Source organism: Eriocheir sinensis, chromosome 56, assembly GCF_024679095.1.
Source record: "Eriocheir sinensis breed Jianghai 21 chromosome 56, ASM2467909v1, whole genome shotgun sequence".
Lineage (NCBI taxonomy): Eukaryota > Metazoa > Arthropoda > Malacostraca > Decapoda > Varunidae > Eriocheir > Eriocheir sinensis.
In genome coordinates, this window is record NC_066564.1 from 1053992 (window position 1) to 1078240 (window position 24249).

Sequence of the window (24249 nt, forward strand, 5' to 3'; positions counted from 1 at the left end):
AGCTCAGCGTTACCAGATTATCGTACTCAGAATATCGTATTTTCCTGTTTCTGACCCATAACAATTGCAGAAAAACATCGACAATTACCCATCTGGACTCTAATTGTAAATGTATTTCGTTATCAGTGTGGCTCGACAGTTTTAGGCCTCAAGCAGACGAAAAAAGTATGCCTAGTACGACAATCTGGTAACGCTGGAACAGATATTGCGTATACTCCCAACTTTGCTGTACTGTGCGGTCGCCTGAAGAATCGTGTAGTAAAGATCTCGTTAGACGCAGAATACAAATGAACCAGCAAACCGTCAGTGCTTTATTTAGACTTATTTGTAAGCCAGAAAGCTCATTGTACTTCCATGTGTTTTGTATGCTAACTTCCATGTGTCTAGCCGAGCACTTGACTAAAAACCAGGCCTTTAAAACACGTAGTCAGTGGAAAGCAAGTGAAATATCTAGCCTTTTTCTTCTTTGTAAGCCAGAAAGCTCCATCGACTTCCATGTGTTTTGTATGCTAACTTCCATGTGTCTAGCCGAGCACTTGACTAAAAACCAGGCCTTTAAAATATGTAGCCAGTGGAAAGCTAGTGAAATATCTAGCCTTTTTCTTCTTTGTAAGCCAGAAAGCTTCATCGACTTCCATGTGTTTTGTATGCTCACTTCCATGTGTCTAGTCGAGCACTTGATTAAAAACCAGGCCTTTAAAATATGTAGCCAGTGGAAAGACAGTGAAATATCTAGCCTTTTGCACTTTTGAAGATTATCCTCATCCCTTTCACTGGCATACTCTGAAATAGCCTTGCCTCGTTGATGTATATCGTGTGGTAAGCAGTAATTAACCCAAAACTGATCCCTGGCAGACACTACTAACAACTCAAGTCCCAAACAGATTTATCCCCATTTACCAGTTACAAATAGCAATACAAATAGCGACACAATACAACACAAGTAGCAATACGAGTGTGGTAGAGTCAACAGTAGTAAGCTTTCCCTACACGCTACCTCGTTACGCAGCTCCTCCTTCCATCGCTGTAGGAGGTGTTCGATCAAACTTTCAACAGGCCGCCGCTTTCAACCATGCGTCCGTTCCTTAGCACACTGACCCCTATTTGTAGCTGTAAGGCGGGAACTACTCGCTCGATCGAAAGTGTGGAATAATTAAAAGAGGAGTTTGTTAAGCACACTTCCCCCTCTGATGTGAAGCTTCGCGGTGTAGACATTTTTTCCCCTGCGTGTCAAGAAGTCTTATTTTCTGCTATCAATATATATTTTTTTTTGTTATCCTAGTTGTCGATTTTTACACCGCTCGATCGAAAGTGTAATAATTAAAAGAAGCGTTTGTTAAGCACACTTCCCCCTCTGATGTGAAGCTTCGCGGTGTAGACATTTTTTTCCCCTGCGTGTCAAAAGTCTTATTTTCTGCTATCAATATATTTTTTTTTTTTTTGTTATCCTAGTTGTTGATTTTTACACCGCTCGATCGAAAGTGTGTAATAATTAAAAGAAGCGTTTGTTCAGCACAGTTCCCCCTCTGATGTCTAGCTTCGTGGTGTCTATCTAGCATTTCCTTAACCGTACGTGTCTAGAAGTTTTATTTTCTGCTTTCAATATTTTTTTTTTCGTAACCCCAGTAGTTGATTTTTATAACGCTTGATTGAAAGTGTAAAATAATCAAAAAGGGCGTTTGTTAAGCACAGTTCCGTCCATTGATGTGTAGTTTTGCACTGTCTCTGTAGCTATTTCATTTGTCTTGCATATCTAGTAGTCTTTTATTTCTACACTGCTCGATCGGAAGTGTAAAATAAGTAAAAAAAGGCGTTTGTTCAGCACAGTTCCCCCTCTGACATCTAGCTTCGTGGTGTCTCTGTGGCCACTTTTTCCCTGCGTGTCTAGAAGTCTCATTTTCTGCTATCAATATATTTTTTTCGTGACCTCAGTTGTTGATTTTTACACCGCTCGATCGAAAGTAAAAACATTAAAAAAGAGACGTTTGTTAAGCACAGTTCCCCCTCTGATGTCTAGCTTCGTGGTGTCTCTGTGGCCACTTTTTCCTTGCGTGTCTAGAAGTCTCATTTTCTGCTATCAATATACATTTTTTTCGTAACCCCAATTGTTTTTTTTTTGCCCCACTTCCTCCCCTGTCATCATCTTTCCCTCTTATTTGCCTCTTCGTGTTGACCTTCCACTGGCTTATGATCTCCACCTGTTTTTGTTTTTTTTCATCATTACCCGTAGTTAATTTCGCCCGCCATTTACCTTCCCATAAGCCAGCGTGTTATTTACCTTATTATTTATTCCTCGCCGTTTTCTCACCCTATAATCAACGGTAATATTCTTGACCTCGTTCAGTTATGCGGCGTCTCTTTTATTTTAGCCTCCCCTCCCCTCCCCTCATCATCCCCCCCTCCCGACTCCCTGCTCGTTTTCTTTTGTTCATTTTCACTCCATCGGCGTTCTATTTGACCCCTTCGCTCTTGCTTTCCTCTGTTCTTTTGTTCTTTTTCACTCCATCGGCGTTCTAAATCATCCTTTCGCTTGTGTGTTTCATCCCAGAATCAACTGACCTTTCCTCTTTTTTCCTTTCATCCTTTCTAACCCTTCTGTTCTTTTCTTTTGTTGTTTCGCTATATCGTCATTTTGTTTCATTCTTTCTATTGCATCCCTTCTTTTGTTTTGTTCTTTTTCACTTCTGCGTCAGGCACTTTCATCTTACTGCTCTTGTATTTCATCACAGAATCAGTTAACTTTCTCTCTTTCTTCCTTTCCTCTCTTTATAAACCTTCCTTTCATTCTTCCTAACTCTTCTTTTGTTCTGTTTACCTCAATGTCAATCTGCTGCATCCTTTCGTTTTTGTATTTCATTACAGAATCAGTTAACTTTCTCTCTTTCTTCCTTTCCTTCCCTTTTTAATCTTCTTTTCATCCTTCTTATCCTTCTATTCTTTCGTTCTTTTTACTTCAACGTCAATCTGCTACAGCCTTTCACTCTTGTATTTCATCCCAGAATCAGTTAACTTTTCCTCTTTCTTTTTTCCTTCCCTTTTTAATCTTCCTTTCATCCTTTCTAACTCTTCTTTCGTTCTGTTTACTTCATCGTCATTCTGTTCATCCCTTCGTTCTTGTATATCGTCCCAGAATCAATTAACATTTCTTCTTTCTCCCTTTCGTTCTTCCTAACTTTTCTTTACTTCTGTTGTTCCGTCATTCTATCTCATTCTTTCGTTCTTGTATTTCACACCAGAATCAGTTAACATTCCCTTCTTTTAACGTTCATCCTTCCTAATCCTTATTTTCTCTCGTCCTGTTTACTTCATTGTCATTCTGTTCTGTCCCTTCACTCTTGTATTTCACACCAAAATCAGTTGACCTTCCCGTCTTTTTTAACGTTCATCCTTCCTAATCCTTCCTTTCTTTCGTCCTGTTTATTTCATCGTTACTTTATTCCATCCCTTTACTCTTGCATTTCACCCTAGAATCAACTGACTCTACCTCTTCTTTTCCCTTTCTTCCTTCCTAATCTTTCTTTTCTTTCATCCTGTTTACTTCATCGTTACTCACTTCCACCCCTTCGCTCCTGTACATCACCCCAGAATCAACTGACTCTCCCCCCTTCTCCCTTTCATCCTTCCTAACCTAACCGACGGATTGATAATAAAGTGCAGTATTAACCCACAAAGGAGCGAGCAGCCCGTCTATGTAGTCGCCTCCCCGTCTGAGAAAACCTTGACAGAGAGACGAGGGCGAGACGAATTTACCGCTTGGCTTCCCGAGGCAACACGAGGCAGCGATAGGAAGGTCAGACTGGGCGGCTCCTCTCTTCGTCTGGTGTATTAGAGATCACGTTACCAAGGCCAGCCACGCCAGGAGATTTCGATAAACGAGTTAGATTGTAATTGTGTTGTTGTTGTGGGTGGTGTTGGTGGTAGAGTGGAGTGTTAGGGAGGAGTATAGGGAAGCGCGGTGATGTATACTGTATGGAAGTGGTATAGTGAAGTGTCGGTGAAGTGTTGTGAAGTGTAAAGTGTTGGTGTTGGTCGTGTTTCTGGTGTGAAGTGTTGAGTTCTGAAGTGTTGCCGGTAGTGAAGTGTAGTAGGAGAAGTGAAGTATTGGTTGGTGTTGGTCATGTTGCTGGTGTGAAGTGTTGAGTTGGGAAGTGTTGCCGGTAGTGAGGTGTAGTAGGAGAAGTGAAGTGTTGGTTGGTGTTGGTCATGTTGCTGGTGTGAAGTGTTGAGTTGTGAAGTGTTGCCGGTAGTGAAGTGTAGTGGGAGAAGTGAAGTGTTGGTTGGTGTTGGTCATGTTGCTGGTGTGAAGTGTTGAGTTGTGAAGTGTTGCCGGTAGTGAAGTGTAGTGGGAGAAGTGAAGTGTTGGTTGGTGTTGGTCATGTTGCTGGTGTGAAGTGTTGAGTTGGGAAGTGTGATTAAGTGTAGACGGAAAAAGTGAGGTGTTGGTTGGTGCTGGTCATATTCCTGGTGGTGGCTGAGTTGTGCTGTGAGTGTTGCTTGTATTGATGTGTGGTGGAGTGTGGTGCTGGTTGTGGTGGTGTGGACTGGTGGTGTGGCGAAGCATTGGGCAGGAGAGCAAGAAGGGGTAGAAGGGGAGGAGAGGAAGGAATAGAGAGAGAGGAATCAGTGTTGGGGAAAGAACAGAGAGGAGAAGGACAAGAGCAGAAGGGAGGGACATAGGCCGATACTAAGGTGGAACAGAATAGAGGAGAGAGGCACAAGGTAGGAAATGGGAGTGGAGGAGGAAGAGGAAGGGGTGATTGTGTTGTGGAAGGAATAGAAGGAAGGGGACAGGTGGAGCAGAGGGGAGGGGAGCAGCATAGGCCGATACTAAGGTGGAACAGAATAGAGGAGAGAGAAGCACTATGTAGGGAAATGGGAGTGGAGGAAAAAGAGGATGTGATGATTGTGTTGTGGAAGGAATAGAAGGAAGGGGAGAGGTGGAGCAGAGGGGAGGGGAGCAGTATAGGCCAATACTAGGGTGGAACAGAATAGAGGAGAGAGGGGCACTATGTAGAGGAATGGGAGTGGAGGAGAAGGAGTAGGAAGTGATGATTGTTATAATATTGTCGGTAATGGCGCGTGATTATAGCGGTCACAGTTGTATATTACTCTGATGGCATAGATTTAGTGGGGTCATTGTGTTGTTGATGGCAATGGTGGCGGTGGTAGTAGTGGAGGTGGTGATGAAAAGAAAGAAATATATATAGAAACGGTGGAAGGGGGTGGAATTACTCCTACATTCTGGTATAGTGATGACGGTGGTGATGGTGATCGCAGTGGCGGTGATGGTAGGGTTGACTCACCTCCGCCTTTTGTGATGGGTAGAGTGATGATGATGATGGTATAGGAGTGGAATAGTGATAGGAATAGTGATGAAGGAGATTGTGATAGCATCGAGGCAAATGATGATAGTGTTGATGATAGTGAAGGTGGAGGGTGAAGATGGGTGGAGCGACAACAGGTGGACAGTATACAGGGGCAGGTGTTGATGGTGAAAGTGACACAGGTGGAATACAGGTGGAGAACGCGTCAGTGGTGGAGAGGAGAGAGTGACGAAGTCCAGAGTGGAGAGGGTGGAGAAGTTGGTAGTGGTAAGTGGAAGACAGGTGGAGGACGCGTCAGTGGTGGAGAGTAGAGTAACGGAGGCCAGAGTGGAGAGGGTGGAGAAGTAGGTAGTTGTAGGTGGAAGACAGGTGGAAGACAGGTGGAGGACGCGTCAGTGGTGGAGTGTAAAGTGACGGATGCCAGAGTGGAGAGGGTGGAGTGGGTAAGTGGTAGAGTTAGAGAATTCAAGTGTTGTTAGTGGTGTTATGGATGGTAGTGGCAGTGGATGGTAGTGTTAGTGGCGGTAGTGATTGTAGTGTTAGTGGTGGTGGTTAGTGATTACAGCGACCCATGATTGTTAATAGGTTAGAGTGACGTTAGAGAGAGATCAATATATTCTTTTTTTTTTGTGTATGTAGTAAATATAGAGATAGAGATAGAGAGAGGGAGAGAAAGAGAGAGAGACATATACAAACACAAAAACAGACAGGCGAACAGACAGACAGACAGATAATAACAATAATAATAATAATAATAATAATAATAATAATAATAATAATAATAAGTAGATATAAATAGAGAGAGAGATAGACAGACAGACATAAACAGAGACATACAGACAGAGAAACAGACATATATACAGACAGACAAACAGAGACATACAGACAGAGAAACAGACATATATACAGACAGACAAACAGAGAAACACGCTCCCAGGTAAATTGGCCGCCACTCCAACATACAAAGGGCTTTCAATAGTGCACCTTCCCCCGCGGCCGTTCTCCTCCGCCCCTCCGACAGGTAAATTTGCCGCGTGTTCTTACCTTCAATAACAGATACATTGGGCCCGGCCAGGAGCAGCCCTTCTTCTGTCTTCTCGTTACAAAGATTTCTACCGTTTACGTGTGAGAATGGAAGAGATTGAATGGGGGAGGGAGGGGGAGTGGATGGGGTTGGTATGTGTAGGGGGGAGGAGGGGTTCTGTGTGTGTGTACGTGTGTGTGTTATTGGTTGCGTGATACATGGCTCTGGGACACGTGATCCGGCGGGCCTCTTGGGCAATGAATATTTCGTTGTTCACGGATATGAGTGTGTACATAGTCGCGTGTCCCTCATTTGTATGTGTTACGTGTGTGTGTGTGTGTGTGTGTGTGTGTGTGTGTGTGTGTGTGTGTTTGTGTGTGTGTTACGTCATTGTTTTACGTGGGTGGGTGTGACGAGTGTGTTACGTAAATGTGTGTGTATGTGTTTATGTGTGCGTGTGTGTGTGTGAGAGAGAGAGAGAGAGAGAGAGAGAGAGAGAGAGAGAGAGAGAGAGAGAGAGAGAGAGAGAGAGAGAGAGAGAGAGAGAGAGAGAGAGAGAGAGAGAGAGAGAGAGAGAGAGAGAGAGAGAGAGAGAGAGAGAGAGAGAGAGAGAGAGAGAGAGAGAGACAGAGATGGGGACTGATGGAAACAAACACAGACAAAAAGATATGCCCACACCCTTCCCTTATGTCTCATCGTCACCCCTGTCAGCCCACCCGCAAGTAACCAGGTGAGACACAACCGCGGCGGCCAATCAGTGAACACCTATTGACTAGTGAAGGAACAGGTGACGGGGCGCTAATGAGAGAGGAAAGGCTCTTCAGTAGACATGCACGGTTTTAGAGGAAGAGAATGGGAAGGTATCTGAAGGAAAAGTTGTGGGTTACGTGGAGATATTGTAGATAAATATTAACTTTCCTATTATTTTTTTATTGTAGGTGTTTCAGTGTATATCTATTTTCTGTTTGTTTGTTTGTTATTTATTTACCACTCATTTTCAGAATACCTGTCGGGAACTGTTTTTCATTTCATTTTCGCCTGTATGTTATTATTCATCTCCTTCCCATCGATTCACACACACACACACACACACACACACACACACACACACACACACACACACACACACACACACACACACAGGTAGATTGGATAAAGGTAAAATTTGTGACCCGGAAACGTAACCTGAGCCTGGACCCCGAATAGGTAAACACACACACACACACAGACACACACACACACACACACACACACACACCAATAGAATATGCATTACCTTGCTACATCAATAACGCATCCGAGGACAGGTATAAGACAAACAGGTATATAGGACTCAGGTGTGTTATTCAGGTGTGTGATTGAGGTGCAGCGCCGAGGTATCCGTGACTACAAGCAGTACACCGTCGACTTGAAAATTGCATCAACTGACGGTCGTAGAATAGGAACCACATACAAGATACAACACATATGACAATACAATCGGATACAAAAAGGAGGCATAAGAAGAAGAGTAAGAACACGTGAATCATAAGTGAAATAAAAACTATAGATGGCGACGTAGAAAAGGAACCACGTACAAGATACAACACATATGACAATACAATCAGATACACCGAGGAGACATAAGAAGAAAACTAAGAACACGTGAATCATAAGTGAAATAAAAACTATAGATGACGTAGAAAAGGAAACAGATACAAGATACAACACATACGACAATACAGTCAAATACAACGAGGAGGCATAAGAAGAAGAAGAACACGTGAATCATAAGTGAAATAAAAACAATAGACGTTAGAAAAAGAGGATTCACAGACGACAGTAATAAAAGCAGACACAACAGGCATAAGAAAAGGAGTAAGGAGGCTTTAATCAGTGGGAATAATGACAGAGAAAAGGACTAATATAAGAGTTGCGATAAATGTCACGGGGGAACATTACACGGAAGAAATTGAGTAATAAACAAGACAATAATAAAACCAGACACAACACTCAAAGAACACCAACAACCCGTAACTCATCATTAGGAACGGCAATTAAACAATCTACTAGTATAAAAGTTACGATACATGTCACTGGGAACATTATGAGGAGGAGGCGGCAGCAGGGAGTGAGTGAGTGAATGAAAGCAAGGGCGTATCATAACATGAAAGCCCTGAAAAGCCCGTAACTATGTCAGGCAAAACAGGAATTAGCTTCACTACAAGGGGAATGCATCTAGATAAATTGGAGTTGGTGTACAGACTGACATTGATATACACTCTTGAAAGCCGAAGTTGCTGTGTGTGTGTGTGTGTGTGTGTGTGTGTGTGTGTGTGTGTGTGTGTGTGTGTCTGTGTGTGTGTGTGTGTGTGTGTGTAAACGTCAGAAGTAGGGAGCGGGCCAACAAAATAATCAACGAGCTTCCCCCTTCGGCCGAGGCTCAGGGAACGGAAGATATTAATAAGGTGTTCCCGTATTCATGGAAAAAGATAGGATAGAGAGGAGCGGAAGGATGGAACAGGAGGAGGAGAAGGGGGGTGGAAAGGGCAGCAGGAGGAGGAGGAGGAGGAGGAAGAGGAGGAGGAGGAGGGGGAGGCTTCGATGTATTGAATGTCAACACGAAGGTAGCGGTGGAAGAGAATGAGGCGAATATTTGCTGGAGGATTTTCTAGGAGCAAAGCATTATAGTATCACTCCCTCCTCCTCCTCCTCCTCCTCCTCCTCCTCCTCGTCCTCTTCTTCCTCCTCCTCCTCCTCTTTAAAGCTTGCCCGATCCCCATCTCGCTTCCCTTCCTTTCATCATCACAAATATTATTCAACGAAATCAATGTCTGTGGTTTCTTTGCTAATAGTTTACCTTTTTTTTCACTCTGTCACCCTCTCTCTATATCTATCCATCTCTTTATCTATCTATCTACCTACCTATCTATCTATCTATCTTCATAACCAGCCTGACCACCTTCGTATGACCCTAACTTTCTGCATCGAGTTTGCTTGGAAGAGAAAAAAACAACAACAGCAGAGAAGATATATTAAGGGGAAAGGAAAACCAAATGAATAGCGGAAGGACTTAAGCAAGAGACGAAGCGCACCTGAAATCATAGTAAATAATGACTCTAATTAACCTGAAGCAGACACAACAAAGGCAGGCACCAGGTGAGCAAGAAAGACAGACAGACAGGTAGGTAGATAATTATTACACGCCATTATGCTGAAATACACACGTTAGGTATTTTTTATATATGAGAGAGAGAGAGAGAGAGAGAGAGAGAGAGAGAGAGAGAGAGAGAGAGAGAGAGAGAGAGAGAGAGAGAGAGAGAGAGAGAGAGAGAGAGAGAGAGAGAGAGAGAGAGAGAGAGAATATGTCATCCACTCGACTCGGTAAACAAAGTGGAGAAGTTAGGATGTGAGAAAGTGAGAGAGGGAGAGACTTATGTGACCCCGGCGGAGAGAGAGAGAGAGAGAGAGAGAGAGAGAGAGAGAGAGAGAGAGAGAGAGAGAGAGAGAGAGAGAGAGAGAGAGAGAGAGAGAGAGAGAGAGAGAGAGAGAGAGAGAGAGAGGAATTGAAAGTTCAGATGCAGCGGAATTCCTTGTAACAGAGAGAGAGAGAGAGAGAGAGAGAGAGAGAGAGACACTGACTTCATAGCACCCAGTACCCCTTCCCCTCTCCCCAATCAGCGCCTCAACACTTCCAGCCAATCATAATCCTCGGAGCCATTGACACAGCGACGCCCGCCAATAGGAGTTCACGCCTCGCTCGCCCGCCGGCTCGGATGATAGACTGGAACCCGTTTCAGTGATTCATCGCTTCACGGGGCTATCTTTAATACAACTTCCGGGGGTTAATTGATTTTGTTTTATCTACTCTCTCTCTCTCTCTCTCAATACGGTGGTGACACGTCTAAATTATGTGGTTCAGTGGGAGCCATTTATCATGTGTGTGTGTGTGTGTGTCGATGGGGAGGAGATGAATAATAACATACAGGTGAGACTGAAGTGACAAAAAGTTCCCGACACGTGTATTAAAAATGAATAACAAATAAATAAAGAAACAAACAGAAAATAAATATACCCTGAAACACCTATCATAAAAAGCAAAAAACAAAAGGCAATATTTATCTACTCTCTACATGCACGTAACTCACAAATTTTCCATCATATACCTTCCCATTTTCTTCCTCTAAAAGTCTAAAGCCGTGCATGTCTACTGTCGAGTCTTTCCTCTCTCATTAGCGCCCCGTCACCTGTCCCTTCACTAGTCAACAGGTGTTTACTGACTGGCCACCGCGGTTTTGCCTCACCTGGTTACTTGCAGGTGGGCTGACAGGGGTGACGATGAGACGTGAGGGAAGGGTGTGTCCGTCTCTGGTACGCCCCTAAACATAAATGGGTAGAATTCTAGTGTAGGTAAATTCCCCACCACCAGTAAAATATGTGTTTGAGACGAATTTAGTGTTCCCCATACGGAAGCCACGCATCTCCCAGGTCCCCAAGCTTGTTTTAAAGAGAGGAGCGTAATGGACTCCCCCCCCCCCCCCCCCACACACACACACACTCCCCGCCCTCAACTGCTGTCAAATCCCATCCGGCGTTCCCAGATATGCGATTTATGATTCCGAAATGCGATAACCAGATCAGCCTTAGCAGCGTCAAAAAGATCTATTGTCAGCGGTTTGGGTGAGACATGACCGTATATCTTTTTTTTTTTTTTCGTGTAGGTGCGTGAGAACAGGGCCAGAAGTCGGACAAGTTGGGAAATATATTGTGCTGAGAACGATCATCTAGTAAGGTTCCCATCCCGCGCTGCTCATTTCGGTAAAGATTCGTATTAGGTCCGTGCCAGTATCTCATAATCTACTTTATGAAACATCACTATCTCTTCATATATCTTTTCTACAAACCTTCAACAGTCATGGAAACGCTTTGAAAATCCAATTCAAGGACTTTTTTTTTACTTTTGTAAATAAGGGATAATGTTTACGAAAGCGCGTCACCTCCTCTGCCGGCCGCGGCGACGCTGCAGCCGCCGCAGCCGCAAAATAGCTCGCAGAGGGCTTAGGGTCGGGAGTATATTTAAACTACTCCAACCGAACTTTACGACCTACTAACGGGGGGGCTGCGCCCCCCTCGACCCCCCCTTCTAACCAGGGGGGGCTACGCCGCCCCCTGGACTCCCCCCTCATGTATGTGTGACTTATTTCAGCGATGAGGTATTTCTCGCAACACCCGCTGCAGCGTCGCCGCGGCCAGCAGAGGAGGCGACGCGCTTTCGTAAACATTATCCCATATTTTCAAGAGTAAAAAAAAAGTCCTTGAATTGGATTTTCAAAGCGTTTCCATGACTGTTGAAGGTTTGTAGAAAAGATATATGAAGAGATACTGATGTTTCATAAGGTAGGTAATGAGATACTGGCACGGACCTAAAACGAATCTTAACCCTCATTTCTGTCGGGCCACACCGCATAGCTAACATATACTCTAAGTCTGTATACACCAAGTCAAGTCATACGCAGGTTTGTGGGAGGAGACACGGCCGAGGCGTGGTTTATGCGTGACACTGCTTGGAGCCAAACTAGAGAATGTAGAAACAGGGATTTAGAGAAAACGAAGAAAGGCGGACTAATTTAAATCAATCACTTCATCATGCCCTCCCTCACACCACACACCGCCGTTTGTAGTCATTGAAATTACAGTCACGCAATAGCACAATAAAAAGACATTTTTTCGTCAGTGGCTTGCCTGAACGCGCTGTGAAAGGAGGCGAGAATGCACATCCAGAGTGCACATACGGCCCCAACTTTAGTCACCCCTGAACTGGCAGGTATTTTTTTTTTTAGCTCCAAGTGACGTCATCCCGCTGCACCGCCCCAAAACCGCCTCCTGCGCGTACCGGTCACAGTTTTGAAGCAGTGACTTGACTTGGTATATACAGACTTAGCAAATACTAACCTAACCTAATTTACCCTTACGTAACCTGGTATATATTGATCCCTTTTTCTGACCAGCAATTCTATTTACCTCAGCAGGGGCATCGCTTAGCGGGCTTTTGTGGTTTTCTATTTAATTAAGCCCTTGAGCTGGGTTTCTTTACTCTAAATAATAAAATGAATATACGGGGCCGGTTGTACTAAGCTTAGGCAACGAAGGGTAAAAAATATTATTACCTGGCCTATATCTCGTTGCCCACTTAACCTTCTGCCTTACTGACCAAGAATTCCGACACCAACGCAAATCACTCCGTGCCAACGATGCCAGATTGTCGTACTCTGCCTCTTATGTTTGCCGATTTCCGACACCAAAACTGCTTTCAACACCCAAGTAACTGCCTTCATATATGGTTATCGTTTAAATGGTTAATTATTGAAGCTTCTTGCCAACAGCTATGGGCCAGAAACCAGTAAATACGCGGCTCTGAGTACGATAATCTGGCAACGGTGCTCCGTGCCTCCAAAATACGATATTACACCTCCATATAATAGTTAAGGGACGAGATTCATGTCCCTCAACTATAATATGAAGGCGCAAGTACTTAAAAGTAAAGAAAAGGCCTAATCCACTTCCCTTAACGATCTTGGGGGACCCGTGGGAAATAGGGGGAGCATATTTAAACTACTCCAACCGAACTTTACTTGGTTATTGTTGATAGTTCGTGTCACCGTCCAGACACTCAACACAACACCCAGCACACTCGGACATCCAGCCTGAACTGACGCCTCTGTGCTAAGGCAGTGCTGTGATTGGTCCAAGACAGTGCCTCTCAAAATAGCGCCTTCTGATTGGACGAGCCTATTCTCATTGCCAGAGTCGCCATCGAACGATTTTGTCGGTAGATTTGTTATGTACCTGATATATGTGTTAATGTATTGGTTTTCACTGTTACATTTTCGTGTGCTTTTGGAGGAGAGTTTTCAACACCACCATCAACAGTAGTCAGTAACAAAACACGGTGCAAAGAAAACGACTCAGGCCCGTAATTTTGGCAGATTCTTTTTTAGGGGTTAGACTAGACGATCCAAGGGTTTGTTTAGTCCCTGCACCTAACATCCCGTTTTCTGTTATTGTCATCGCGGCGTGAGCTCCAATGTTATTTTGACCAGGGTTTCATTTTATTAATTATGCTTAGGTACCGCGTTTACATTGAAGGTTGCTGTTACATGTATTTATTGCTCGCAGCTGTAGCGGAGAGAGAAAGAGAGGGGGGAGGAGGAGAGACGGAGGGAAAGAGGGGGAGGGGAGGGAGGAGAGAAGAGTAGGGATAATAATATAGAGGTTTTAATGTATATTCATGGGAGAGATTATGTAAACATGTATAATTGTCATGCGATTTTGTGAGCAACTACGTATATTTATTTCGAGAATCTCCTTTATAAGAGTTTGGCTTAGGGAATGGAGGAGGAGATACAGCTGACGAGGGCGACTTGAATTCATTAGATTCGTTTATCCCTCAGTGTGTGTGTATACCAGTGCCCGGGGATTATTCATGAAGCTGTTCCCTTCTAGACCTGGAGTGCAAGATCGCCCGGATACATCTGACGTCGGCATTGTTGTGAGTTAAAAGTTGTTTATAAGTTCCATTTGATAACTGTGACATTACCTGCATGCTAGTTAAGCTTCTCAGTGACTCTTAATAGTTATCATGGGCTGTGTTGGGAGACTGGCTCAATCAGTTTATGTTATTCAAGGTATCTGTCGATGTATTTGTGTGGTGCTGTGATTTGACTACTATATAATTGAGGTTGTTTTTGTGATCTTGTTTACGACTGTTAGACCACAACGGCTTGACTGTGATTGTTATGCTAATGTGGAGCGGCCATCAGGCTGGAACAGGTTAGAACACTACACTTAGCAATACTCAAGATCCAGGAAATGGCGGTCGAGTTTCATATCCGAACAACCTATACCTATCGTGTAGCGCTGACCCAATGGAGGACATTCATACCAGTCTCGTACGAAAAGGGTAATGAATGAAAAAAATGGTGTTGTTGGAGTTTTTCGTTTGCAGTAAAGTTTAGCGCCATTATTATCGTTCAAGAAGTGTCACCGTCGCGAGGACATTCTCATTTTTCCACCTTCGAAAATCTCTCGTCTTAGGTCAGTTTTTTTCTCGGAGACGACGTTCGGTTATAATAGTGTCTCTTTGTAAGGCGTCTTGCTAAATAAAGGAGATCATTGCATTTACCCTACGTTGCACACCTACTCTATCATCCATGTCCGTCCTGTGGTGGGGAGACCAAAACCATACCACATATTCTAACTGACATTTAAGTAAACTATTGTATTGCGGTAGTATTACGACTTTATCCTTAAATGAAATTCCCTTGAAGCCCAACAATTCTACACTATTAACTTCCGCAGTCCATTGTTGGGAGAGTTAAGGCTTGACGTGACCTGACACTTGGGATATTTAACACACTGCGCGCTCGTAAGCCTCAAATCATTTTATATCATAAGAGAACATTATATTTATAGCTCAGTCTTAAAGTATCAGGCATTTTCAATCTTTGCACAGCGTTTCCCGTTTATCAGGCCACACAAAAAAAATTACATAAAACTTGAGAGAGAGAGAGAGAGAGAGAGAGAGAGATGGGGGAAAGGAGGGAGAGGGGGAGGTATGGGAAAAGAAGTAATTACGATTTCATTGTATAAGCCTCTCAAAAATACTAATACGGGTAATGCACACACACTCTCTCTCTCTCTCTCTCTCTCTCTCTCTCTCTCTATCTATCTATCTCCCCACCCTCCTCCTTCCTTCCCCAACCCCAACCCTTCACCCCACCTGTCTGGAATTATTTACTCTCCCTCTCGTCCTCCTATCGCCAGGTGAGCTCAAGCCTAATGAAGCTACCTGTGTCGTGCTGGACTTTTTGATCAGGGTGAGATAGAGCATGTGAGTCGTTTTTTGCTCCTTTTTTTCAGTCAGGAGAAGCATCGTTTTAATTAATTTTACCTGTGTTTGGAATTAGTATTGTGGAAGTTTGTGAGCTATATTTGCTTGTGTTTAGTTGTTTGAGAATGATCCTTAAGTCCCGTGCTCCCAGACCCTTTCCTCTTTCACATTATTATTTGCAAAGGTCAGAAACGAGTTTAATCGTGTTCCTATAAGTGTTTTTATTTCGCTCATGGTACGGAAGAAAGGCCATAAAACTGTTCCTTTCGCTCTCCCATCTCACATTATTATTTCCATAGGTCGGAATGGAGATTAACCGGGATCCTATGAGTCTCTTTTATCACGCTCACGGCACAGTGGAAAGGGCAGTCTACCTCCAGGGTTATAAAACTACCGATGGAGAGGCCGACGACACCTACGATAGCCTTGTCAAATGTGTGTGCTGGCCCGCCGAAATTGTTTTAACTATCGTCCATATATAGATTCTACCGCAGTCTGAAAGTGACGTTATATTTCTGCCATACAAAACTGACTGGGTGAATTTTGGACCGTCTATATATAATTCCACCGCCGTCTAAGGGTAAAAAAATACGGCGTTGAGTGTTTTCAATTGCGTGGGTCGTGGCATAAGCTTTTTCTGGTGTTATTAAAAAGTGGAAGTATTCGCACAAAACAGAACTCTTACATTCGTAATCACATATGTTCCACCTCACCTGGATTACCTGTGCAATTAAATGTCGCGGGAAACCATTAAGCGGCGTGTACCTGATTTAATCGTTGGTTAGTGTGTGTGTGTGTGTGTGTGTGTGTGTGTGTGTGTGTGTGTGTGTGTGCAGGTAATTTGATTGCCTTGTTTTTTATCTTTTTATGTGAATGTTGGAGAGAAAGAGTGAGAGTGAGAGAAAGAAAATGAGAATGAGAGAGATAGAGGAAGAGATAGAGAAATATATAGAAAAAAGATAAAGAGAGAAAAGATCGAAAAATAGAAAAACTGAAAGAAAGAGAGAGAACGAGAGGGTGGGAACGGGATGGGAATGGAAGGGTAAGGAAGGGGAGAAACGGATGGGAAAGGAGGATTGAGTAATAGGCTAAGGATGGGAAGGGAAAGAAAGGAATGGAAGGAAAGGGAACGAAAGGAAGGGAACCGAAGGGAGAAAGGGAAGGGAAGATACTGTGATAGGATAGGTCAGGGAAGCAGAGAGAGGAAGAGGAAGAGGATGTATGCAGTAGAAAGAAAAACGAACCTGCTCTTCTCTGCCTCTTTCTCGTCTCATTCCGTCCAGCAGCAGTGTCGTGTCTCTACCGTTGAAAGGCAGAGAAGGCGAGGAGAGAGGCCCCAAGGAACCCATGCACTAGTTTCCTCCCTGTGTCTCCGAAGGGAAGGGGAGGGACTGGAGGGACGGACGGAGAGAGGGCGAAGGGATGTGACAGGAGGGAGAGAGAGAGAGGGTGGAGGGGAAGACATCGCTAATCTTATTGACTTGATAAATGAGAAAGGAAAAGAAGGAAGGTAGGGCGTGAAGGCAGGGGCGTTTTGCTAGATATAGGATCAGGGAGGGCACGAGGGGATGGGATATGCTCTGATCGCAGTAGCTTTTGGAAGGGAGAGCGCTGGCTGGAGTTAGGCGTGGTCAAGAGGGTATGGATATATATAGGGTTAGGAAAGGTCAAAGAGGATTAGATTCGGTGTGGTGGCTGTAGGTTATAATGGAGAACGTGGAGGAGGGTTAGGACGAAAGGGATGGGATCAGAAGCATGTAGATCCTCTGTTACGAGACAAAGTTGTGATGGAAGGTGAGCGAAAGGAAATGAGTGGGATGAGAATGAATGTGATTGGACGCAAGGAGAAGAATTTGGTAGGAGAGATGGAAGCGAATAGGTAAAAGGGAATGGAACGGAGAGGACGGGAATGTAAGAGAAAGGAAGCGAAACGAAACGAACGGAAAGGAAGGGAAGGGAAAGAAAGGGAAAAAAAAGAGAAAAAAAGGAAAGAAAGAAAAGAAAAAGAAAGGAAAGGAAAGGAAAAGAAAAAGAAAGGAAAGGAAAGGAAAAGAAAAGAGAGAAGAGAAAACAAAGAAAATGAAAATATAATAATACTAAAGAAAGGAAAAGAAAAAAAAAGACGGAAAAAGGAAAGAGAAAGGAAAAAAAGCGAAATGAAAAAAGAGAAGGAAAAGGAGAGGAAGAAAATGGAAAAGAAAAGAAGAGAAAGGTAGAGATAAGGAGAGAAAAGAGGGGAACAGAAAAGAAAACGAAAGAAAAGTCATTACAAAACAAAGGATAGGAAACAAATACCTCTGACAAGGAAGAATGTGATCGGAAGGAAGGAACCAAAGGAGAGCAGGAAGAAAGACTGTGGGCGAGACAGATAAGAATGAATAGATGAGAAAAGAAAGGAAAGAGAGAGAGAGAGAGAGTAGGACGAGGAGGCATGAGGCGTATAGGGATTTGCAGGTGTGGGGAGGGCTGCCGAGGATTAGCAAGGGAGGGGAGCTGCCGAGGTCGTGGTAATTGAAATGGAAGCGGGAGAAGGAAGAGGACTAAAAAGACTCGTCATTTTTAGCAAACATTAGTGAAAGCAAATTAATAATGGCGGGTGTGTAAAAGGGAAGTGAAATTGGTAAAAAGTGTAAATTGTAAAAGTCTAGCGAATATGAGTGAGAGCAAATTAATAATGGCGGGTGGCAATAAGGAATGTGAAAATTGTAATAAAAGTATAGATATTAAAACGTAAACAAAAGTAAAGCGAATAGTGGATATGAAAATACCTGGAGTACTGAATTACGTTTTTAAAGAGGAAAGACCAACCATTTTTAGCGAATATGAGTGAGAGCAGATTAATAATAGTGGGTGGCTAAAAGAGAAAGTGAAAATTGAAATTGTAATAAAAGTATAGATATTGAAACGTAAACAAAAGAAAAACGAATATTGGATGAAAACGAACACTGGATAAATTGTAAAAGTGTAAATATTGAAAGAAACAAAAGAAAAACGAATATTGGATGAAAACGAACACTGGATAAATTGTAAAAGTGTAAATATTGAAAGAAACAAAAGAAAAACGAATATTGGATGAAAACGAACACTGGATAAATTGTAAAAGTGTAAATATTGAAAGAAACAAAAGAAAAACGAATATTGGATGAAAACGAACACTGGATAAATTGTAAAAGTGTAAATATTGAAAGAAACACAAGAAAAACGAATATTGGATGAAAACGAACACTGGATAAATTGTAAAAGTGTAAATATTGAAAGAAACAAAAGAAAAACGAATATTGGATGAAAGCGAACACTGGATAAATTGTAAAAGCATAATATTGAAACTAACAAGGAAAAAAAACGAATATTGGATAAAAAACGAATATAGGATGAAAAAATCTTGTATATACATTGAAACGTAAACAAAAGTAAAAAAAACAATATTGCGAAAAAAACGAATATTAGACGAAAATGAATATTGGATGAAAATAAATCTTGGGAGTACAGAAATACGTTTTTAAAATACACCGAGGAATACTATTTTTTATTTTCTGTTTTAACCTACAAATAAGATTTCAAAAACAGAACAAGTAATTTATTATGCATGATATTATAAAAAAAATGCTGCGTAATGCTTTAAAATACTATATCATGCAAGTCCACCACCACCATCACCACAACTACCACCACCACCATCACCACCACCACCACTACCACCACCACTACAACCACCACCACCACCACTACTACCACTACAATAAAAACGAAGAATAATAAAGGAGGAGGAGGAGGGAGAAGAGAAAGAAGAGAAAGAGAAAGAAGGAGGAGGAGGAGGAGGAGGAGGAAGCAACACCAGTAATTGCAATAAAAATAATAATCAGGAAAAACGATAACAATAGGAGAATCATAAACAACAACAACAACAACAACAACCATACATACATACATACATACACACAAACAGACACACCACACACACCACACACACACACACACACACACAGACAATACAACAAAAAGAAACGACAAGGTCAACACAAATATATATAAAAACCAACAGGGCATCACAGAACGCACGCTTGCTTCCCTCGCTCCATGTCTTTCTTTTTCGCCTCTCTGATAAATAATTCCCACACCTGTCCACGCGCCCGCTGCCTCGTCGCTACGCATCATATTTGTATTGAGAGTCGCGTCCGTGTCTCCCCTTGCTCTGCCGGGACTTATTTCTCACGCCTATTTTTATCCCCGGGTGGTTTTTCGCGTGTACCTCTCCATTTTCCCAGTCGTATCAGAAAACCCTCGCAGCTGGGCCATCATAGAAGAGGAAATGGACGGCGGGAGGCAAGGATGATTCAATTAAGGAGAGAGGGAAAGAGAGGGAAGGCGATAGGAGAAGCAGGAGAGTGTGCGAAAAGGAGGGCAAGATAAATTCATTAGTATGGAGAGGGACAGACAGAGAGAGACAGAAAGAGAGAGAGAAAGGAAACACCCCAGCGAGCCAGAAGGAATTATCATGTGTGAATAATACGCCAAATAATTCTTAAGAGACACGGAGCCCTATGCAAATGTGAGGCATAAAGAAGGGACTTTAGGAAGGCCGTGGACGGAGGGAAGGATATTAAAAAGCAGAGGCAGAATATAAAGAAGAGTAGGCGTGGGAGGAGGAGAAAGAAGGACGGAGGAATCGGCAGCGTAAGGAGGAGGAGGAGGAGGAAGATTAGCACCTGAAGAAAGAGGAAGAAAAGGACAACGAAGAGGACGAGGACGAAGAAGTGAAAGAAAAAGAGGATGAAGAGAAGAAAGAGGAGGAAAAAGAAAAGGAAGGAAAGGAGGAGGAGGAGGAGAAGAAAAAGAAGAGAATGAGAAAAAAGAAGACGAAAAGGAGGAGGAGGAAAAAGGAGAAATAGGAAGGAAGGAGTGATGGCAGTGGTGTAGGACAAAGAGGAGGAGGAGGAGGAGGGGGACGACGAGGGGAAGGAGGAGGAAATTAGTAAGAAGAGGAAGAGGGAGGGAAGGAGCGTTCTCGCCACTGCATGCACCTCGCAATTCTGTGTTAATGTCGGAGCTTTTAGCGGCGCGGCCCAGGCAACACGGAGGACCGGGCCGCCTCTCCCCTGCCTGAATGCGGCCCACGAGCGGCTGGCAAAATACTGGACCACGGGGGGAAAAGTGGAGCAAATAATGAGAATTTATACCCCGAGAACCGCGAAATGGCTGGGAAATAAGATATGCAAAACTCTCTCCCTTTCGTTCTCTCGCTTTCTCTCGTTCTCTGACTTTCTCTCGTTCTCTCCCTCGCTCGTTTTCTCTCTCTCTCTCTCTCTCTCTCTCTCTCTCTCTCTCTCTCTCTCTCTCTCTCTCTCTCTCTCTCATTATTTTTTTTTGTGTGTGTGTGTGTGTGTGTGTGTGTGTGTGTGTGTGTGTGTGTGTGTGTGTGTGTGTGTGTGTGTGTGTGTGTGTGTGTGTGTGTGTGTGTGTGTGTGTGTGTGTGTGTGTGTGTGTGTGTGTGTGTGTGTGCGTGATAAAAGCGGGAAAACTCTGCATGTTCGTTACTTCTTAGCTGCTGCAAGCCTCGTCTCTTTTGTTAAGGAGATTAAATTTTCTGAAGGAAAGCTTTTCTTTCTTCCTTTTCTTGTACTGATACATTTGGGTTGTGTCGTTCGCCTCAGCGCCGGCGGACGTAAGCAGCACGGTGCACCTGTGCCCTAATTAATGGCTCACACCTGAGCATCATCACCTCGCCTGCACCTTACCTGCTCATCACTCAGCCTTTACATTTTGCACCATTCTCACCTGCCTTAAACCTGCCCTCACCTTACCCTTCCTTTTCGTTGCCTTTGTCTCCCCTAGCTAAGCCTCGCCTGCTCCCCGCCTGGTGTCGTGCGCCCCGTAGCACGCCTTGCCTGCCTCCACGGCTCACATTATCATGATTAATTAATTTGACCTCTGAAGGACTTCTTATTCATTGATGGGTGTCGTGAGCAAGGGAAGGATGAGGGTCGCTCCTCGGCCATTGTCGATATCCTTATATTTTTACGTCTTCAGAGGGTTGCACACGTCTATTTGTATATACGTATGTATGTAATATATATGTATGAATGTATATATATATATATATATATATATATATATATATATATATATATATATATATATATATATATATATATATATATATATATATATATATATATATATATATATATATATATATATATATATATATATATATATATATATATATATATATATATATATATATATATATATATATATATATATATATATATATATATATAAAACGTGGTTGCAGGGGGCATCCGAACAGCACCGTATCCTGGCGATGAGGCTGCATGACCCGGCCGTTTGTTGTTCGTGTTTACTTACGTAACGTAACGTCCCGGGAAACAGACGCCTCCCGTCCTCAGGCTGAAAAGACTGCTGTTATCAGTTCCATCTCAGATAAGAAACTGACGCTCTGATCCTCTTGCAAATTATCGCAATCCGTGTATTAATTTCGTCAAACAGGTAACTAACATACAACAATGGTACACGCAGCAAAATTCATTGAAAGACAATGGAATACATTGTATTTGCATTTTTCTGAACAAATACATGTAAAAAGTGTTATCTGTCTGTTCATAAAACAAACACCAGCATTATCGTGTCATCGTTTCAGGATCAGTAATTAAAAGAAGCACTGTCAAAGGTTATGCACGTTTATGTGCCGTCTCTAATGTATTTCTAAACAATATCATTATGGCGGCGGCTGTGTCAGTATTGCACATTGGCGTCAGCGCTGCCTTGCCGCGCGGGGGAAAGCTGTCCCTCGCCGAGGCCGTCCTCTCTCCGTGTGTTTATTTTATCAACAGACAGATAATATTTGATACATGTATTTGTGGGTTTAGAAAAAGCAAAAATGATGTATTATACAGTTTTGAATGACTTCTGTTGTCTTTATCATTTTTTTGCAACTATATCAATCACCAATTTGCTAAATGTCTTGCACGGACTGTGACAATTTTGGAGAGGGGACGAATGACAATTTTTTTCCTGAGATGGAACGGAGTAAAATCACACACACAAAAAAAAAAATCATATTTCCTGTTCATCAAGGAGGTAAGGATTTTTTTATTGTTATTAGTAATCTTTTCAATTTAAGGATGGGAAGCCTCCCTCGTTACGTCACATAAGTAAACACGAACAGCACACGGCTAGGTGATGCAGGCAGCCTCGTCGTTAGCTTACGGTGCTGTCCGGACCAGTGGCTTAGATGTTGCCTTCAACCACACACATAAACAGGAGAGAGAGAGAGAGAGAGAGAGAGAGAGAGAGAGAGAGAGAGAGAGAGAGAGAGAGAGAGAGAGAGAGACCTCCCTCAGTAGCTGTATAATTATGCTCAGCTTAAAGATTCTCTTACCCTTTCCTCTCTCTGTCTCTGTTTGTCTGTCAGTCTATGTTTGTCCGCTTCTCTCTCTCTCTCTCTCTCTCTCTCTCAACACGTTGCAAACCTATTAAATAATTACTTTTCCTCGGTGTTTAATAATAACAGTCCTCCCACCACCACCACCAACACCAGTACTAATGTAAATCCCGAGCATGCATTGTCTAACTTTGAAATAAAACCCGATGAAGTCCTTAAAGCCCTCAAATCACTTAAAACAAATAAAAGTCCTGGACCTGATAAAGTATATCCAACTCTGCTGAAAGAAACAAATAGCGAAATACTCTCCTCCCTCAGAACCGTATTCAATATGTCCTTGCGACAAGGCATTGTCCCTTCAGATTGGAAAAAGGCTAACGTGACACCGATTTTTAAGAAAGGAGACAAAAAAGTACCAGGTAATTACAGGCCCATTAGTCTAACTTCGGTTGTAGGTAAGCTACTTGAGGGCATAATTAGAGACAAAATTGTGAGTTACCTTGAAAGCCACTCATTAATTGGGGACTCACAACATGGCTTCCGAAACAAAAGATCCTGCCTATCAAATCTATTAACCTTTTATAACGACCTCTTCACTGTTTATGACGTAACCAAATCACTGGACGTAGTCTATCTTGATTTCCAGAAAGCGTTTGATAAAGTCCCGCATCATAAATTACTTTACAAATTAAAACAAATAGGTATTGACGGTCAGGTAAACCAATGGATCGCGAATTGGTTGAGCAACAGACAACAAAGAGTAGTGATTGACGGATTTAACTCAGAGTGGGCGCCTGTCACTAGTGGCGTCCTCAGGGCTCGGTTCTGGCCCAGTGCTCTTCATTATTTACATCAACGACGTGGATGTTGGACTCAATAACCGCATTAGTAAATTTGCAGACGACACAAAGATTGGTAACTCGGTTCTCACTGACGAAGACAGGCAAAGCCTCAAGAGGATTTGCACAAAATTTCAACTTGGTCGGATAGATGGGAGATGCCCTTTAACGTAGACAAGTGCCAGGTCCTTCAAGTTGGAACGAGGAATAAAAAGTTTGATTACGAAATGCGCGGCGTTAAACTCAAAAGCGTTCAATGCGTCAAGGACTTGGGGGTCAAAATCGCGTCAAACCTCAAATTCTCACAGCAATGCATCGATGCAGCAAATAAAGCGAACAGAATGTTGGGCTTCATTAAAAGAAACTTTTATTTAAGAATAAAGATGTAATACTCCGCTCTACAACAGTTTAGTCAGACCCCACTTGGAATATGCGGTACAGTTTTGGTCTCCTCACCATGCAAAGGATATTGCTAAATTAGAAGGTGTTCAGCGTCGGGCAACGAAAATTATCCCTTCCTTGCGCAACAAATCCTACGAAGAAAGGCTTTCTACCCTTAACATGTTCTCTTGAGAAACGTCGCCTCCGAGGAAAACTGATCGAATGTTTTAAAATACTTAATGGTTTCACGAATGTAGACAGATCAACATTGTTTATGATCGATGACACTTTGCGCACGAGGAACAATGGCGTAAAACTCAGATGTAGACAAGTAAATTCAGACTGCACCAAATTTTTCTTCACCAACGTTGTAGTGCGAGAATGGAATAAGCTCCCATCATCAGTGG

At 42.8% G+C, this 24249-nt stretch overlaps 1 long non-coding RNA gene across 1 annotated transcript in view; it reads left to right on the forward strand.

The window, feature by feature from the left end:
* Nucleotides 1-13778: 13778 nt before the first annotated feature.
* LOC126984146 (uncharacterized) overlaps nt 13779-24249 on the forward strand; it is a 76500-nt gene continuing 66029 nt past the window's right edge. Inside the window, exon 1 of the long non-coding RNA XR_007736443.1 lies at nt 13779-13876. This is a non-coding gene — a long non-coding RNA (uncharacterized LOC126984146). The remainder of the gene's footprint in view (nt 13877-24249) is intronic.